This window comes from Lemur catta, chromosome 6, assembly GCF_020740605.2.
Source record: "Lemur catta isolate mLemCat1 chromosome 6, mLemCat1.pri, whole genome shotgun sequence".
Taxonomy (NCBI): Eukaryota; Metazoa; Chordata; class Mammalia; order Primates; family Lemuridae; genus Lemur; species Lemur catta.
In genome coordinates this window covers 17,206,857-17,224,808 of record NC_059133.1, presented here as the reverse complement: position 1 = coordinate 17,224,808, position 17,952 = coordinate 17,206,857, and the positions used below count along the sequence as shown (strand labels likewise).

Below are 17,952 nucleotides of genomic sequence, written 5' to 3'. Positions count from 1 at the left end.
TCAGATAGCTAATCTAAAAAGACTTATTTAATTTTTGTATTTTCATTGAGCACAATAATTTGAGTTGTTCAAATGCAATAAAATTTATTAAACTTCTCATCCACTCTGAAATACTCAATTATAATCTAAATGAGAAATAATTCACATACCAAAATATTCCGTTTTAAAATGTACAATTCAATGGCTTTCATTATGTTTTCAAGGTTGTACAAACATCATCACAATTTAATCCCAGAACATTTTCATCACCCCAGATAAGAAACTCTGAACCCGTAAGAGTCATTCTCCATTTCCCCACTACCCTCACCCCCCAGGAGCCACTAACTAACTTTCTGCCTTTATGAATTTGCCTACTCAAACCTAACAATTTTAACACATGACCTATATGTTTCTCCTGTAGTCATAAAAATATCGACTGAGCACCATATTGCATTAACCAAATAAACTGTTTTCCTCTCGGCGTGGGTTCTCAGAACCATAAGAATATTGGTAGCTCTGCGCCTGAGTGGACTGAACTGGTGGATGCTGAGCCTGGGACAGCAATAGTAGAGGACAGCCCTGAGCCATCGCAGCCACTGAGGGTTTATTCCAAACCACAAAACTCTCACAGGATAAAGGAGATTCATGGTAACATCTGGAAGATGAGGATGGAAGAAGTAAAACTATCCTTAAGACCTTCCCCATTCCTAGGGATGAGACTGGGAAGGGTGACTCAGACAACCTCAGCTTCCTTACTGCAGGCTTCAGCAAGGTGGTAAACAGGGCATGTCACCACCCAGGGTGGGAAAGATATAGAAGTTTTATTGTAGAGGACACTAAATAAAGCAATGAAGGAGCACACACTTGGATAAGATAACTCAGCCCCTTACATACAAACACAAAGAATGATATGGCCCATATTGTTTTATTAAGTGCTGGCTTAATATCTGAATGCAATTAATAATGAGCTGATGATATATGTAGAAGCTCTTTGTAAACTACACAATACTATGCAGATGTGTTATTCACATTTCCTAATATAATTTCATCTCTTTAAAGTCATTCCGTCATTCTTGGGAAATACTTACACCAACTTTAATGTACAGGAGAAAAAAGAAGGCAGATTGATCCCTGCCCTCTGGGAGTTTATAATCTTTTTGAGGAAACTGGAAGAAAGTATGTGAAATACCAGAAGAGCTTTGCAAGTGGACAGTGATATATGATAAGGAAATTCTAACACAGGGGTGGCTTTTAGGGGGTCTCTCTTACAGGAAGGGATGGGCAGAGAACAGGGGAAGTGAGGAAAGACATCCCAAATTTAGGGGATCACATTTACCAAAGTCAGGCTATTTTGCGTTGAGCCCCATGAAAAGGCTTGGAATTTCTTGACTTCTTACCTGAGAACAGAATCTAAACTGGAACCTGCCGCTGCATTGTTAAAATCAAGTTCCACATCCTTTAAGGCAAATCTTTCCAAGATTTCGAAGTTCCTGTTTGACTCCTTGGAAACAACAAACACTTGCTTGCACTTTCTCAGTAAGCTCTTCATGATAGAAACGTTCAAAGCGGTGCTTGTAGTCTTGATAGTCAAAAAGATAAGTTTTAATATCTTATATTTGTAGTCTCACATTTCGAATTGTACATTGGTTATTTATTATAAATGCCCAGGACAGTGTCTGCCTCTTATATCGATATTACCTTCTTTCTATTTGGGCTCCATATTTCACAGTTCATTCCATATCCCAGTGAAAGAAAACTACAGGCAAACCATTTAACCATTCTCATGCTATTTATACATGGAATCCTACTTACAATTCCAAGTTATTTCATGACCTCAGAATGACAAGGGCAAAAAACATTAGCGTTGCTATCTACATTCATTCTGTCATTTTTATAAATTGTTAGCTAAATATGAAGTTATCTAATTCAATCTTGTGGGGTATCTGTGGGTGTCTGTCCATGGCAGAGATTGGGGGAATGGGGTATATTTTTAGGACGATGCCAGGGGTTGGATGCAGTGGTTCACACCTGTAATCCCAGCACTTTGGGAGGCCAAGGTGGGAGAATTGCTTGAGGCCAGGAGTTTGAGACCAGCCCGGACAACATATTGAGACCCCCATCTCTACAAAAAAATTTTTTAAAAAAATTAGCCAGGGCACGGTGGCATGCGCCTATAGTACCAGCTACTTGGGAGGCTGAGGCAGGAGGATCACTTGAGCCCAGGAGTTTGAGGCTGCAGTGAGCTATGGTGGGGCTAGAAGCAAGAATGAAATCAGGTATGAAGTTGAGGTCAGGAAAGGAGGAACAAATCAAAGTGTCAGAAGGCCCAAGACCAGGAATGCAGCTGACAGATTAGAGGCAGGGAAGTCTGGGTCTAACAACATGATGGAGTTCAGTGATTTTTTTTTTTTTTTTTTAGTCTTAGATTGTGCAGGCTCATACAACATTCCACCCATCACCATGTGCTGGGAATTAAATTCCACTGAGCTAATGGAAAAACACACACCCTCTAACAATGACATAACTATGCTTGCAAGAGCTCAGAAAAAAAAAATATGGAAATAACCTAGTTTTCTGAGCTTTTTCTTGAAACAACTCATTTCCACAGCAAATGTTGCTTTTTTGGTTTTGTTCTGAAAAAATATATCACTTCTGAAAAAATATATCATGTTATCAAGTCTAAAGCAATTTTTCATCAAGATCATCCAACAACAATAATGCGATTCCTTTTTAGAAAGCCTTAACCCTTTTGCATTGATTGTCCAAGAATTGTGTGATAGGTAAGATTATCACCCTACTTTACAGGCAGGATAATTAATGTCCAGTCATTTAGCTAGTAAGCAGAGAGCAAGGATCTAAACACAGGTCAGCCTGACTCTACAACACATAAATTGTAATGCCTCCATATTATAAAAATAAGAACCTAGGTGATGAAGATACCATAAATCAGTGGGCAGGAAACACCTATGCAATAAACAGTACGGTAATAAACCAGTGTCAATTTAGAAAAAAATAATTTAAACCACAATCTCACACTATTTTACAAAAAAAAAAAATTCTAAAAGATAGCAGAATACTGGCTGAGCGTGGTGGCTCAGGCCTGTAATCCTAACACTCTGGGAGGCCGAGGCAGGCAGATCGTTTGAGCTCAGGAGTTCGAGACTAGCCTGAGCGAGAGCGAGACCCCATCTCTACTAAAAAAAATAAAAAGAAATTAGCTGGATGACTAAAAACATATATAAAAAATTAGTTGGGCATGGTGGTGGTCCTAGCTACTCGGGAGACTGAGGCAGAAGGATTGCTTGAGTCCCGGAGCTTGAGGTTGCTATGAGCTAGGCTGACACCATGGCACTCTAGCCAGGGCAAAAGAGCGAGACTCTGTCTCAAAATAAAAAAAAGATAGCAGAATAGAATCCAGGGTGGGGGTGTTAATTAATAGACATCTCACCAGTCATGTAGGAGGCTTGAGATAGATTACTGGCCCTTGCAAATATCTACCTTCTCCTACTCCCCTGTGATCAGAGGTTTCATTCCTATTTTATTCACTACCATGTCTCCAACACCTAGTATACTGATGGGCTCAGAGTAGGTGCTAGGGAAATACTTGCTGAATGAATGAATTTAATGTGATTTTTTAAATGAAAAGAAAACATAAATATTTAGCAAATCTGAAGCAGACTTCCAAAATATAAGCTATAAAAGAAATCACAAAAGATGGATAGATGAAATTACATTTTAAGAAAGACTTAAAAGGTAAACAATGGACTGTAATAATATTTGCCACAGATTTTATCTTTATTCTAAGAAAAATACTAACACCCCAGTAGAGAGATAAGTGAAAGATACAAACAGACAAAAAAGAAAAACAATATAAGAATACATATAAAAGAATATTCAACTTTTCTAGAATTTAAAGAAATTTAAAAATAAGCAATGAGCAATGATTTTTTAAAAAAATTATAGCTATCAAAATATTGATGAAACTTATATCTCATATATAACTATGGAATTGAAAATTGGTAATCTTGGAAAGATATTCAGCAATATATTTCAAAATATATTAAAGCATATATAATCTTCGACTCAATGATTCTACTTCCTGGGAATCACTCCCAAGGAATTAATCCAAATAGTAGAAAACTGTAGATATTAAGATGTTCATTGCATGTTTATGGGAGAAAAAAAACAATAAAAGAAATAAAGCAAACTAGATGGTCTTTGCTAAGAGAATAACTAAGAGGAGTAAAAGTATAGCCACTCGTAGCAGGTTATGCATCTATTAAGAAGACTATTATGGATTTCTGCTTCCAGCCATGATAGATTGAACAGGGACAACTTACCTACCTTCTGCAAAAAATTAGAAAACTGGACAAAATATATGAAATAGCTGTTTTCAGACAGTAGACATAAGGCAGTACAGTAGTGTGATCCCTGAGAGAAGGCAAACAAATGACATGTACCCACTAATCATTCCACCTTTCAGCTTGGGGCACATCCCAGATGATGCTGCCAGAAGGGGGTTCCAGAGTAGAGCACAGTGCATCTTGCCGATTTGAGGAGACAGAGATTGTAGCCCAGAGAACCTGAAGAAGCTGTAAATACGGGGGCAGAGTTACAGAGAAAAAGGAGCCATGCAAGAAAAGTATTCCAATAATCTGCGTAGGGGTCCCCCTGAGTCTTGTCTGAATACCCTGCTGTACTTGTATAAGGTGAAGCTCCATAAGGTTTGGCAAAGAATGACTATGGGACTCTAAACTTAACAATTCCCAGTGCTCACATGGGGCAGAGAAAATTTCAAGTATCAATCAGCTAGAGTGGAGAGGGTTCACTGATCACCAGGGTGTTTTATGTACAGACTCCATAAAAGTAACTCCTTACTAGTAGCAATCAATTATCCCTTTAGTAAAGGCTATTCTAGACCTTCCCTAAAAAAGTGTACACCAAACCTTGAAAGAATAGAGCTGATCTGGAAGTAATTTAACTACCCATCAGAGCAAAACCCAACACGCTTTAAGGATGACAATAAAATCCAAACCTTAACAATATGAAATTCATTAAACATGCAAAGAGACAAAAAGACATGACCCATAGTCAGGAGAAAAATCAATCAATATGAACAGACCTGGAAATGTAGAGAAGATGAAATTACCAGACAAGGACTTTAAAACAATATTATGCTCTTTATGCCAAAGACCTAAAGAAAAACATGAATTTAGTAAGAAAAAAAAGAAGATTTTTTAAAAATAAAATGGAATCTCTACAGACAAAAAATGTAATATCTGAAATGGAAAATTCACTGCATGGACTCACAGCAAGCAGATAAGACATCAGGAAAAAAAAATTAGTCAATTTGAAAATATAACAATGATAACAGCTTGCAAAAAAAGACAAAAAGAAACTAAGCAGAGCCTCAATAACTGTGGGACAGTATCAAGTGGTTCTCACCTGACCCAGAAGAAGAGGAGAAAGGGAGGAAGGAACAGAAAAAAATATGAAGAAATAATTGCTGAAAAATGTCCAAATATGATGAAAGCTATACACCCACAGATCTAAGAAGCTTAATACTAAGCAGAATAAACACAAAGAAAGCTATGCAAAGGCTGAAAAACAGCGATTTAAAAAAACCTTAAAAGCAACAAGAGAAAAAAGGCACATTACAAAGATAAGCCATGTTATGCAGGCCTTCTGGATCCAGGCTGACAATGAAAAACTCTTAACAATGTCATAGAACAGTAACAGGCCTTTGGCCTCAGCAGTGAAGAAAGAGTCAGGCTCCATCTTGCCCTTCCCATGCATGAATATGGTTCAGCTTGAGCCCTGAAAACTCTGGGATAGTCTTTCGAAAACTCTGGACATTCCTTTGAGAAGGCCTGAGATAGAATTCCCTGAGAAAACCGGATACCCTGCTACTCCCTTCCCTGCCTGTGGTCCCCATCCCATGCCCTAGGCCTGCTGTTTTGGGGATCTTTAGCATAAAGGAATAATGAATTGAAAAGAAAATTTTTTAATCAAAAGTCTTCTGGGTGTTTCCTTTCCTGCTTGGGGTGCAGAGATATAAAAGATTGTCTCAACCACCCAAACAATGAGAAAAAAATCTAGAAAAACTATACAATTAAAATTTTCTTAAACTGATCAGAGAGCTGAGGTCTCAAGGCAAATAAGTAACCTGGATTCAAAAGAGGGACAAGTCCCTTTGAGGAGAGATGGGACATACAAACTGACACACTTGTGGCAGAGCATGGGAGGAAGCAGCAAGTAAGACATCAACTAAAATTTTAATGAATTTTTAAAGGCCAAGAGTGGGCTACTACAAGAGTCTTGAATAACTGAGGGTTCCATACCTAAGAGTTTGCACTCATTCAAAGCTCTTTTCCATGGGCTTCTGCATAGGTACTCAGGAGAAAAGGTTAGGGACAGGGAAGGAGACCAGAGAGGCTCTCCTTGGTGAAGGAGGCCTGTAGGAGTAGACTGGCAGGTGCTTGGGAGAAGGGGATACAGCCTTGTTTACTTCCCCAGATCCTTCTCTGATACAAAGCAAAGGCTTTAAGCCAATGAGAGAAGAGAAATAACCCCCATCAGCCTCAGGTCAGAGACAAAAAACCATTGCTAGTTGTAGCTGGGGAAAGAGAGAAGAAAATCCTCTAATGCTTAGGAAGGAACAGAAAACTATCTTGGGCCCAGAATGCTATACTAATACCAAGCAGAGGTCTACTACAGCTTGGGAGAGGGACAGGAAACTATTGCCTAAGAACAACCACACATACAAAAGACTTTGGATGGCAGAGGGAGGAGGGGCAGGAACATTGAAAAAAGCTCCACCCCCAATGCAGAGGCACATATGGCCAATCTAAGACAGAGACTCCAGCAAGACAATAGAGAACTCCCCTCCAACTCTATGAGCCTGCAACCAAGTAACAATAAACAGTCTACCACTGAGGGAGGAGCAAGAGCATAGACAGACACACACCCTGAAGGATAAGCATGCAGGGTCGGCTGAAAGTGGAGGGTTGACATGCATACTGAGAAAAACTCTCTGGCGGCTGAGCTCCCACCCTACTATACATGAGGCTGTAGCAGCCCAGCACCAAAGGAATTTAAATTCTCTATTGCACTGAAGGTAACAATAGCAATAATGAAAGCTAAACCCAGCTCAATTCATGACCACCTTGACTAAACCCTCACACTAACACGTTAATGGAGAAGAGGTATGCCATTTCCAGGGGTAAATACTATCTATCTTAGCTTCAACTGTTCTTCATATGATGTCTGAATTTCACTTTAAAAGTTATGAGACCAAAAAATGCTAGGAAAAAAAACACACCATTGTCAATAGAGATACCAATCAACAGAACCGCACCCAGAGATGACCGAGATATTGGAACTTTCAGATACGTTTTAAGTAGCTGTGATTAATAGGTTAAAAAATCTAGTGGCAAAGTTGTAAAACATATATAAATAGATGTAAAATTTCAGCAAAGAGATGGAAACTGTGAGAAAGAATCAAATGGCAACACTAGAAAGAAAAAAACATGGTATCAGAAATGAAGAATTCCTTCATTATGTGTACCAAAAAACTAAAGAATCAGTGAACATGAAGCTAGGACAACAGAAATCCAAATTAAGACACAAAGAGAAAGAGGGGGGAAAAAAACCCAGCAAGCATCCCAGACCTGTGGCAACAACTTCACCCAGTCCAGATACATGTCATTGTAGTATGAGAAGGAGAAGAGAGTGAAATAATGGGTCAGAAGAAATAATTGGGAAAAAAATGGCTAGGAATGTTCAGAAATAATGAAAGGCGTTCCAAGAATCTCAGATAAACCCAAGAATCTCACATAAACCCAAGCAGTATAAAAACAAAACAAAGAAAAAAGAAGAGAGGGAAAAAAAAACATCCAAACATATCACACAGAGAAACAAAGATAAGAATCATAGCAGACTTTTTGCAAGAAACTACACAAGCCAGAAGAAAATTGAGTGATTTCTTTAAAGTAGTGACAGGGAAAAAAAAAAGGTCACCGTAGAATTCTATACCTTGTGAAAATGTCTATCAAAAATGAAGGAAAACTGAAGACTTTTTCAGACAAATAAAAGCTGAGAAAATTCACTGCCAGCAGGCCTGTACAATAACAAATATTAAAGGAAGGTCTTTGCACATAAGGATTATGATACAAATAGAAACTTGGATCTACACACACAGAAAATAAAGAGTGCTAAAATGGTAAAAATGAAAGAAATTTTTCTTATGTTAATCACTCTAAAAATAATTGTTTAAGAAAAAACAGTAACAGCACTCTGTGGAGTTTATAACACATGTAAAAGTAAAATGTATGAAATGTATGACCATAGCACAAAGAATGGGAGGGAGGAATTAGAAGTGTACTTTTGTAAGGTTCTTACACTACATGTAAAATGATATAATATTTGCAGGTAGACTATGATACATTAAAGATGCACACTGTAAACCTTAGGGCAATTAATGAAAATTTTAAGAAGAGACAGAACTAATAAGTCAGTAGCAGAGATTAACTGGAATCACTCAAAATAATCAACTGATTTAAGTCCAATCATATCAATAATTAAATTAGATATAAATGGGTGAAACACCTTAATTCAAAGAGAGAGGTTATCAGATAAGATAAAAAAGCAAGACTCCACTATACGCTGTCTAGAAGAAATTCACTCTCAATATAAAGAAACAGATGGGATAAAAAGAAAAGGTTGGAAAGAGATATACCAAACAAGCACTATTCAAAAGTCAACTAGAGGGGCTACATTAATATCCAGAAAAAAGAAGACTTCAGAACAAGGAATATTACTAGGAACAGGGAGGGACATTATATAATGATAACTCATATAAAAATGGTAACACATAGGTCACAGAGGAAGTAAAAAAATAGAATGGTGACAGAAGGCAGCTCATTTGTTACCTGTTGGAGGTTTGGGGGAGGAAATACTGTAAATTGGAAGAAGCACAAGGAAACTAACTCTTTGGGATGCTGGAAATGTTCTATATCCTAATTACAGTGGCAGTTACACAGATGTAGACATTCATTAACACTTGTGAGCTGAAAACTTAAAAGGGGAGCATTTTATTTAATGCAAACTATACCAAAATAAAGTTGAGAATCTGAGAACTGCATAGCAAGTGGAAAATGTTTATAAGTGTTAAGTGAAAAGGAGAAATAATAAGTATAGACCATAATAATAGCAGTGTTAATAAAACACTGCTAAATATGGGAGACAGTACAGCATAGAGGTTAAAGCTCCAAGCTAAGAAGATTCCCCAGATTCACGTCCTTACAGTAAGTTCCCTAAATTCACTGTCCTTCAGTGAAGTAAAACAGGAATAAGGGTAAGTATCTCATCGAGTGGTTGAGAAGATTAAACAAGCTGATAAACATCACAAAAGCTTAGAACAGTGCCTAGAAACAAATACTCAAGAAATGTCAATTATTATTATTAACATGAATGCACACAAGGAAAAAAAGGAAAGAAAACAATACAGTAGCTCTCTTAAAATGGTAAGATTATGGCAAAATTGTTTCTCTTATCAAAACTACCATAAATGATACCCTTTTTCAGAAGGGTATTAACTAAGGGGGGAAAAAAGGGTAGAGAAGAAGACCTAAATGAAGGAAGGAGTTATTTTTGAGTGGACAGAAGATACAGACAAGTAGGGTGTGACTTTTTATTTTTCTTTAAAACAATTAAGGTCAAAAAGATTTTACTAGAAACTTTTCATTGTTACCATAACTGGAAAACCCTTATTATATGGCACAAATTAGACAGTAGCCATAAAAATAAATGTATTAAAAAGAAAACAATGTGATTAAGTTCTAGTTAGAGCTCTTTTTGTCAAAAAGGGAGATTAGCATGTACTTATTAGAGACACGTTTAAAACAAACTTGTACCAAACTGACTTTCTCTTTGCATAATCAGTGACACCAAAACAGAATTGAAAGGGTTCGACTTGTGCACTAGGAAGTCAATGTTATTTAATACCGTGTTCCTGGCCCACCTGATAGCAGCAGCTGGCATCACAGTGGTACCTCCTACATTGTCTGGTACACTCCCACAGGTCGAGCATGGGCTTCAGAGTCATCATAAGCCCTGCCTCAGTGTTGGACACCGACACTAATTTCTGCAGCTGTAAATCTGGAATAACGGCCATGCCCATGTGGCAGGATTAAATCAGGTCTTGCATGATAAGCACCTCATAAACCTTTTCTTTTTTAATTTTTCTTTTAACACTGCTAAGGAGAACTTCTCATTAAGAAATATCCTTCCCAACAGATTTCTTAATCAAGTTATCACTGTTTAATATATATTTTACAATCTGCAAGGTACATACTAAGCCCTCAATAAATGTTTGCTAGTCCCACTATCGTTAATGTTAATATTACTTCTACTGTGAATGGTTGACTTCATATTTTGCAATAAAGCAGCCTCAATATCACTATTTATCGCTGCACGTTATAATTAAAAGTTATAAGAACACTCATTAACTGGTCAAAAGTTCCCCTGACCTTTTGCAGAAATTTCTCTCAACATTTTAAGGCTTAGAAATTTCTATATTCAAATGCCACCTCACCCTCAACCTCACCCTCACCCTCACCCTCCAATAACTGCAGCATATCACTTTAGTAATTTTACCCCTGACCGCCCCAGGTTGTATTTCTTCCTTTTTTAAAGCATATTATGCTTAAAATAGAAATTAATGGGAATGTAAATTGGTACAATTTTCTTAGAGGGGAATTTGTCAGTGTATATTCAAAACCTCTTAAAACAAATCACGTATTTTTACCAAGCATTCTAATTTTAGAAAGTGATTCTATTTGTCTGTAAGGACTTACCCCTAAGGATTTTCATTGCATTAATATTTACAATGGTTTAAAAACTGGCAACAAACTAAAGATCTAACAATACTAAATTGGGTATCTTACAGAAATATTTACATGGGAAAATGTTTTCCATATATTGGCAAGTGAAAAAGAGAGTTACAAACAGCATTATTGTGTGATCCCAATTTTAATTTAAAATATATGTTACGTATTAGTAAAGACACCAAGATGCTAATAGTGATATAACTAATTAAGGCACATGGGTTATTTTAATTTTATTCCATGACCTTTTTAATAATTTCCAATTTCTTTTTTTTTTTTTTGAGACAGAGTCTTACTCTGTTGCCCAGGCTAGAGTGAGTGCCATGGCATCAGCCTAGCTCACAGCAACCTCAAACTCCTGGGCTCAAGCAATCCTTCTGCCTCAGCCTCCCAAGAAGCTGGGACTACAGGCATGTGCCACCATGCCCGGCTAATTTTTTTTATATATATATTTTCAGATGGCCAAATAATTTCTTTCTATTTTTAGTAGAGACGGGGTCTCACTCTTGCTCAGGCTAGTCTCAAACCTCTGAGCTCAAACGATCCACCCGCCTCGGCCTCCCAGAGTGCTAGGATTATAGGCGTGAGCCACCGTGCCCGGCCTTCCAATTTTTCTATAATAAAGATTTCTGACTTTTATGATCATAAAAAATAAATTTTCTTTCAAATTCTTTCAAGTGAGTAGTTAAGAGGTATGCAGTAGCTAGAACACTGGAGGCAATTTTTAAAATATGAGCTGCAGCTTGTTCTGCCATTACCTAACCCTCATTAATTTCTCTGGAATTCAAATTTTCTAAGCTTTAAAGAAAGGTGGGGGAGGCTTGAGATGGGAATATAAATTGATAAAGCCTTTTTTTATAGAATTGGTAAATATCCATGAAAATTTTAATGTACATACTCTTTGACCTGTTTTAAAACTAATAATTTATTCTCCAGATAGATTTGCACATATATGAAAATCTATCTGTATTAAAACATTCCCTGTAGCATTGGCTATAATAGCAACAAACTGGAAACCATCCAAATGCCTATTAAATAGAGGAGTGATAAAAAGGAACAAGACATCTAAGATCTATTAAATGAAAGAAACTAGTATGTATTCTATTTAATCTTTAAAAAATTAAAAATCTGATTTTTAATTTTGTTATACATACATGCACACAGACACACAAACACACACACACACACAAAAATTTCTGGAAGCATGATTAATAAACTGCTATCACTGGTAACCTCTAGAAAATAGGAACAGAAGAGTGGGGGGAGCCTGGAACTTTTACCTTTGATCTTACAGTTTTCTGTACCAAATGACCATGAAATCTATTAGTTCATTTTTTAAAAAATAGTTTTATAATTTAAAACTGAAAGGGAGAATTGTAGAACTATTAATACATGATTCCTAAGATTCCTTCCAGCTCTAAAACTTTAGTGAGTCCCTAATATAAATTATTATTAACATGGTTGATTTGATCACTCAAAATAATGTCTTTATTTACCACATTTTTTAGTTTAACAAATCTCTATTTGAAATTCAGGTCCCCTGTGTTCTGTTAGAGTCTAAAGTTGATAGGGGACAACTGGATAGATATTTTTAAATTGACCTGTTTTTCTAAAGCAGACTCTCAGGAGATGTTTGTTTTTAATTAATAGAAAATATGTAAACTACAAGACTATGGGTGAATTTAATCTGTGACAGGTTAAAACTTTCTGGTTGCATATAAGAGAGTCAGAGCACCTAGAGATTTTAGTAGCAGCTCCAGGTAACCATTTTTAAATCCAAAGTCAATTTTCAAGCAGGGTAATATGGTGTGAGTTGGAGTGAAGGAGAAAGGTATGGGGGAAGATCACAAGTAACTCAAAATTGCTCTTTAAAAACCAGTCAAAAAGAGGATATAATGTAAACTATAGTTATAATTACATCCAACATTTAGAAACACATTTATTGCTCTATAGCCAAAAAATACAAGTTCCATAGTTTGGAAACATTGAATGTAATATAAATTGCCTGATGAAAAACAACCGAAAGGTTAATATGAGAAAATAATTATGGTTGTTTAATGTCTTGGCTGAAATCTGGTCTTTTGGAAACATCTATTATGTAGATCTCCATCTAATTCTGCATTTGACTATGATGGACAATTTGAAGCAGACCAACCCTCCCACCAGAGCCACTAGAGAAGCTGGATAAGATACTTGAGAAACAGTTTATTTTAAAGGCACCAATTGCTACCCAGGAAACCAGGATTTGAGGAGACAAGATGCCAGAGAAAAGGGAACCTTCAGGAAGTGAGCTTACCTTCTCTGTTGCTTTTCCCCTTTAAGTATTTGCTGGTTCTTATGCCCCACAGAACCAATGTTCTTAGAAGGCACAAAGTTGGTAAGCTAAGCCAAGCTCAGCAGCTTCATGGTGCTTGCTGGTGCTAGAAAGACAAAAATTGCAGTTCAGGTCCACCAAGGAGGAGAAAGCATGGTTGAACCCCCTAGGCTTTCTGTTACATTTTCCACATGCTCAACTTTAGTTAAGAAGGTCTATCCTATCCCCATCTTGTACTCATGGGCTCTCTTATTTTCTTGTAAGCTAGAAATTTATTTATTTTTAATTTTTTATTTAACTTTAATTTTTATAAAATAAAAATCTATTTTTTATATGGCGCAAGACAGGAGTTCAACTTCATTTTGCTTGAGACAGATAGCCAGACAAAGCTAGCATCATTTATGAAATAAACTATCCTTTCCCCTCTGAATTGAAATATTACTTTTGTCATGTCTTAAGTTGAAACAATCTATTTCTGGAACTTCTCTTTTGTGGCAATGATCTTTCTGTATATTCAAATATGTACTGGACATTTATTCTTTTTGACTGTGCAGCCTCTGGACATTTATCATTCTTTTTGACTGTGCAGCATCTGAATCGCCTTCCTATATTTGGGGAAACCTCTACCTTATGCTTCTGAGCCCATTTCTCACAACAGAAGCTGAAAATGCCACGTATAACCTTTCTCACCTTCCCTTGCAACTAGAATGTGGTAGCAGCCAGCCTCCAAATCGGCACTGACTGCTGGTATTCACACCCTCATGTAATCCTCTCTCATTGAGTAGGGTTATTTCAGAAATGATCGTGTGATTTCTGAGGTTGGTTATGAGTCACTGTGGCTCCTGCTTTGTTCTCTGTCCTGGATCACTCACTCCAGGGGAAGCCAGCTGCCCAGCTGTGAGCACACAGGAGCAGCCCTAGGGAGAGGTGCACGTGCCGAGGAACTGAGGCCTCTAGCCAACAGCGATTTGAGTGAGCCACCATGGAAACAGATCCTCCAGCCCGTCAAGCCCCTGGACCACTTCAGCCTCAGCCAGCATCTTGACTGCAAGCCCATGAGAGAGACTCTGAACCAGAACTACTCAGCTAAGTGCTTCTAGATTCCTGACATACAGATACTGTGTGAGCTAATAAATATTTATTGTTTTAAACTGCTACATTTTTGGGGTAATTTGCTATGTAGCAATAGATAATACAAGGGGTATGGGACTTGACCCAAGTTCTTCATTTGTTTTATATTCTTCAATATTTTATAGTTTTCTCCATGCGGGAGCTATGTCTTTCTTAAGTTTATTCCTAAGTATTTTGTGGTTTTGTCTGTAATATGAATACAATTTTTTTAAAATTTCCATTTCTATGAGTTTTTGCACATGTAGAGCATGACTAGTGATTTTTATATATTTATCTTACAGGCAATACTTTATCAGATTCTCATATTCACTCTATACTTTTTTTTTTTTAACTAGAGTCTCTTGGGTTCCTGGGATATGCAATCATGTCACTAGTAAGAAGGTATTTCAAAATAAAGGACTTCAACTTTTCTAAAATTTATGCCAATTACTTCATTTTTCTTGTCTTGTTGTTAAACCCTCCTAAACAGTGTGGGACAATACTGACAATAGTGGGCATCTCTGTCTGGTTCCTGATTCTTACTGAAATGGTTTTTAGCATTTTGTTGCTTAGAATCACAGTTGCTGTTCATTTTCTTTAGTTGTAGTATAAATTATATATGATAAAGTTCACCCTTTTAAAGTGTACAGTTTCGTGAGTTTTAACCACCACCAACATCAAGATCAAGAGCATTTCCATTCCAGGAGACAAGAAGTTCCCTGGTACTCCTCTGCAGTCATTCCTTTATGCCTTTCTTTCAGTGTAAATAAGATACTTGCACTTCAAGGCGGGAGGATCGGTTGAGCTCAGGAGTTTGAGACCAGCCTGAGCAAGAGCGGGACCCCATCTTTAGTAAGAATAGAAAAAAAAATTAGCCAGGTAACTAAAAATAGAAGAAAAATAATTGGCTGGGCATTGTGGCACACACCTGTAGTCCCAGCTACTTAGGAGGCTGAGGCAGGAGGATCACTTGAGCCCAAGAGTTTGAGGTTGCTGTGAGCTAGGCTGCTTCCACAGCACTCTAGCCCAGGCAACAGAGCAAGACTCTGTCTCAAAAAAAAAAAAATACTTGCACTTATGATGCAACTCCAGTTAAGTTCTGTATGAATAGAGACCCTACCTATACTGCTCATCCCTGTATTTCCAGCACCTAGCATACCTGGGACATACCAGGTCCTCAACATTTGCTGAATTAAATTAATGAATAAATAAATGAATGACTGAATAAACTGATCAACGAAGCAACCAATTCACCTTGGTGCTTGGCCCCCTTCTTTAATGTTCCTTGATGCCAACTGCTTTCCTGCCTTGGTGTCTCCAGTCTGCATTCTCCTTGACTCTCCACTGCTGGACTACACCTACCCACCAGGAGAGCAATCCACTGCCCCTAACTGCATCTCTTTGCCTATATGGTTTTTCTTGCCAAGTTTAACTGCAAGGTAGGGTGCTATATAGTGGGCTCAATGCTCAACAAGAAGCTTAACAACAACAAAAGTAGCTGTTTCCAGTAGTGTCCATGGACATACAGTGTCAAAGAGAAAAACTAAAATTAGAAAGAAAGAGAATCAGATACAAAGGTGCGTAGTTTAATAACCACCTGGAGCGTTCACTCTGGAGGAGCAGGCCAAGATGGGAACTGGGGATCACTAATGAGTCACAAATTAGAAGAGGCGAAAAGACACAGGGGAGAGACAACAAAGCTGGGAACTGAGTAAGCTGTCCATTCCCTTTACAGGGTGCTCAGCCAGAGATGTTCTTTTAAAGGGACATAGCTGAGTCAGACCAATAGCCAGCCACTTTGTGCCAGCCGTCGGATGCTCTGCCTGCCTCATGAATTCCCAGTCCACTGCAGAAACACCTACTCACAAGCAGCTGCTCTATTTTAGAGGGCACGTCTCATTCTCAGTTCCCTCCAGGTGCAGCACAAACTCCCCACCACTGACCAGATAGGATGGCATTTGCAGTTTCAGAACTGGTTGCTTATTTGTTCATACCTAGAGAAAAGGGTGAAGAATGAGCTGTGAAATGCAAAAAAGTGAAGGAACTCATTTTTTTCTTTAAAAAAAAAAGAGTAAAACATACAAAAATGCAACTGAGATTTCTGAATGTAATTCACACCCTAGTATATTCCACAAAGAAACAAAAAGGTGCAATCACAGAAGCATAAGGAAAACATGCTTTGTAAACTACCTTTTGCTTACTAATAACAAATGTAGGCAAATCGGGCAGATGTAAATAATACCACAAAGTAGAAACGCCAACCACAGAATCAAGATTGGCAAACCTAAATAAGGGAAGTTGTAAAAGACTATGACAGACTATCACTGAGAAGTTTGTCTTCAGGAATTTGGACGATTGAAAACAAATTCAAAGTTCAGTTTTGCTGGAGGAAGCAAGAAGGAAGGGAGTATATATTGCAGATGGACACAGGTGCAGATAGAAGGTAGGTAAAGGCTAGGTTAAAGGGACGTAGATAATATATCCCAAAGCACAAGCTTAGTGAGTGTGACGGACTTCCCCCACAAAAAAGACACCTGGCGTTTTACATGTTCTCCTGAACGCCTACAGGGTACTTCTAAGAAGTTACAAAGCTGCAGTCCCATTCTCATTTGCAGCACCACGGGTTTTGCTTTCAAATATCTGCAGGTGTACCCTCCTGAACCCGTTAAACTAAGGGTTTTCCTTTTCTGTACTAGACTGGACTTTACCACCAGGCTCTCCACCTGATTGATTTACAGCAGGGAGGTCTTAGACTGCCAGGTCACCGCTTTTGTACTTTATTAGGGAGTCGAAGGCATTAATAACTGGTCTGTGAACCCAATCAGGGAGACCTGGGGATTCTGGCCGCGGAACGCGCGGAGGAGCTGAAGACTCAGGATTCCCAAATGACTCACAAGCCAGATTCGTGTTCCCGAGCCGGAGGCGGAGCCCAGACTCAGGCCGATCCCAGAACACAGGGCGGCCTTGCCCAAGGCATGGAGGTTTTCTAGGCCGCTTCCAAAAGCTATGTACACTGGCGAGTCCTGGAATAGGCACAGATCTCTACTGCAATCAGAACACAATGTGAATTCGAACACACGCAGAACACAGTTCCCTCTAAAACACGCTGCGAGAATGTAAAAGAAAGGGCCAAACTGCGCAGCTGGTCCGGAGGCCAAAGACTACGATCCCCAGCATTCAATACAGTGGTTCCTCCTAGCACGTTGCATGCCGGGAACTGTAGTTTCTCACCACCCCTATCCGAAACTGCTCCGGAGGATTTTCAACCTCTCAGGCGTTTCTCCTTCCCGAGAAGCACTGTCAAACAGAAAGCTGACTGCGAAAGTCGTGCTGGATTCACTCCCAACGTGATCCCATCCGTAAATGGGAGAGGGTGAAGAACGAGTTGCCATGGCTACCGTTTCCCCTGGTCACGGAATAAACGCTCTCTAGGATCCGGAAGTGGTTCGGCCGCGACCTCTCGAAAAGGATGGTTACGTTCATTGGACGGTTTCCCTTAGAGGCCAAGGCTGCCCAGGCAAAGGGGCGGTCCCGTGTGTGAGGGGCCCGCGGAGCCATTTGATTGGACAAAACCTGCTAGGCCTGACCAATCGGAAGGAGACACGCTTCGGGCAACGGTCACCGCACCTGGACAGCTCTGATTGGTGGACTGAGGTCCCCCCC

The 17,952-nt window shown here is 38.6% G+C and overlaps 1 long non-coding RNA gene across 2 annotated transcripts; it reads right to left on the bottom strand.

Annotated features, from left to right (window-relative positions):
* Positions 1-1,139: 1,139 nt before the first annotated feature.
* LOC123639367 lies at positions 1,140-17,731 on the bottom strand. Of its 2 annotated transcripts, none has more exons than XR_006735704.1 (3): positions 17,184-17,731; positions 13,162-13,285; positions 1,140-1,558 (listed from the first exon to the last, which is right to left on the bottom strand). It is a non-coding gene; the product is annotated as an uncharacterized LOC123639367 (long non-coding RNA). The 2 variants fall into 2 exon arrangements; XR_006735703.1 differs by lacking the exon at positions 17,184-17,731 and adding an exon at positions 16,156-16,195.
* Between the last annotated feature and the right edge of the window lie 221 nt (positions 17,732-17,952).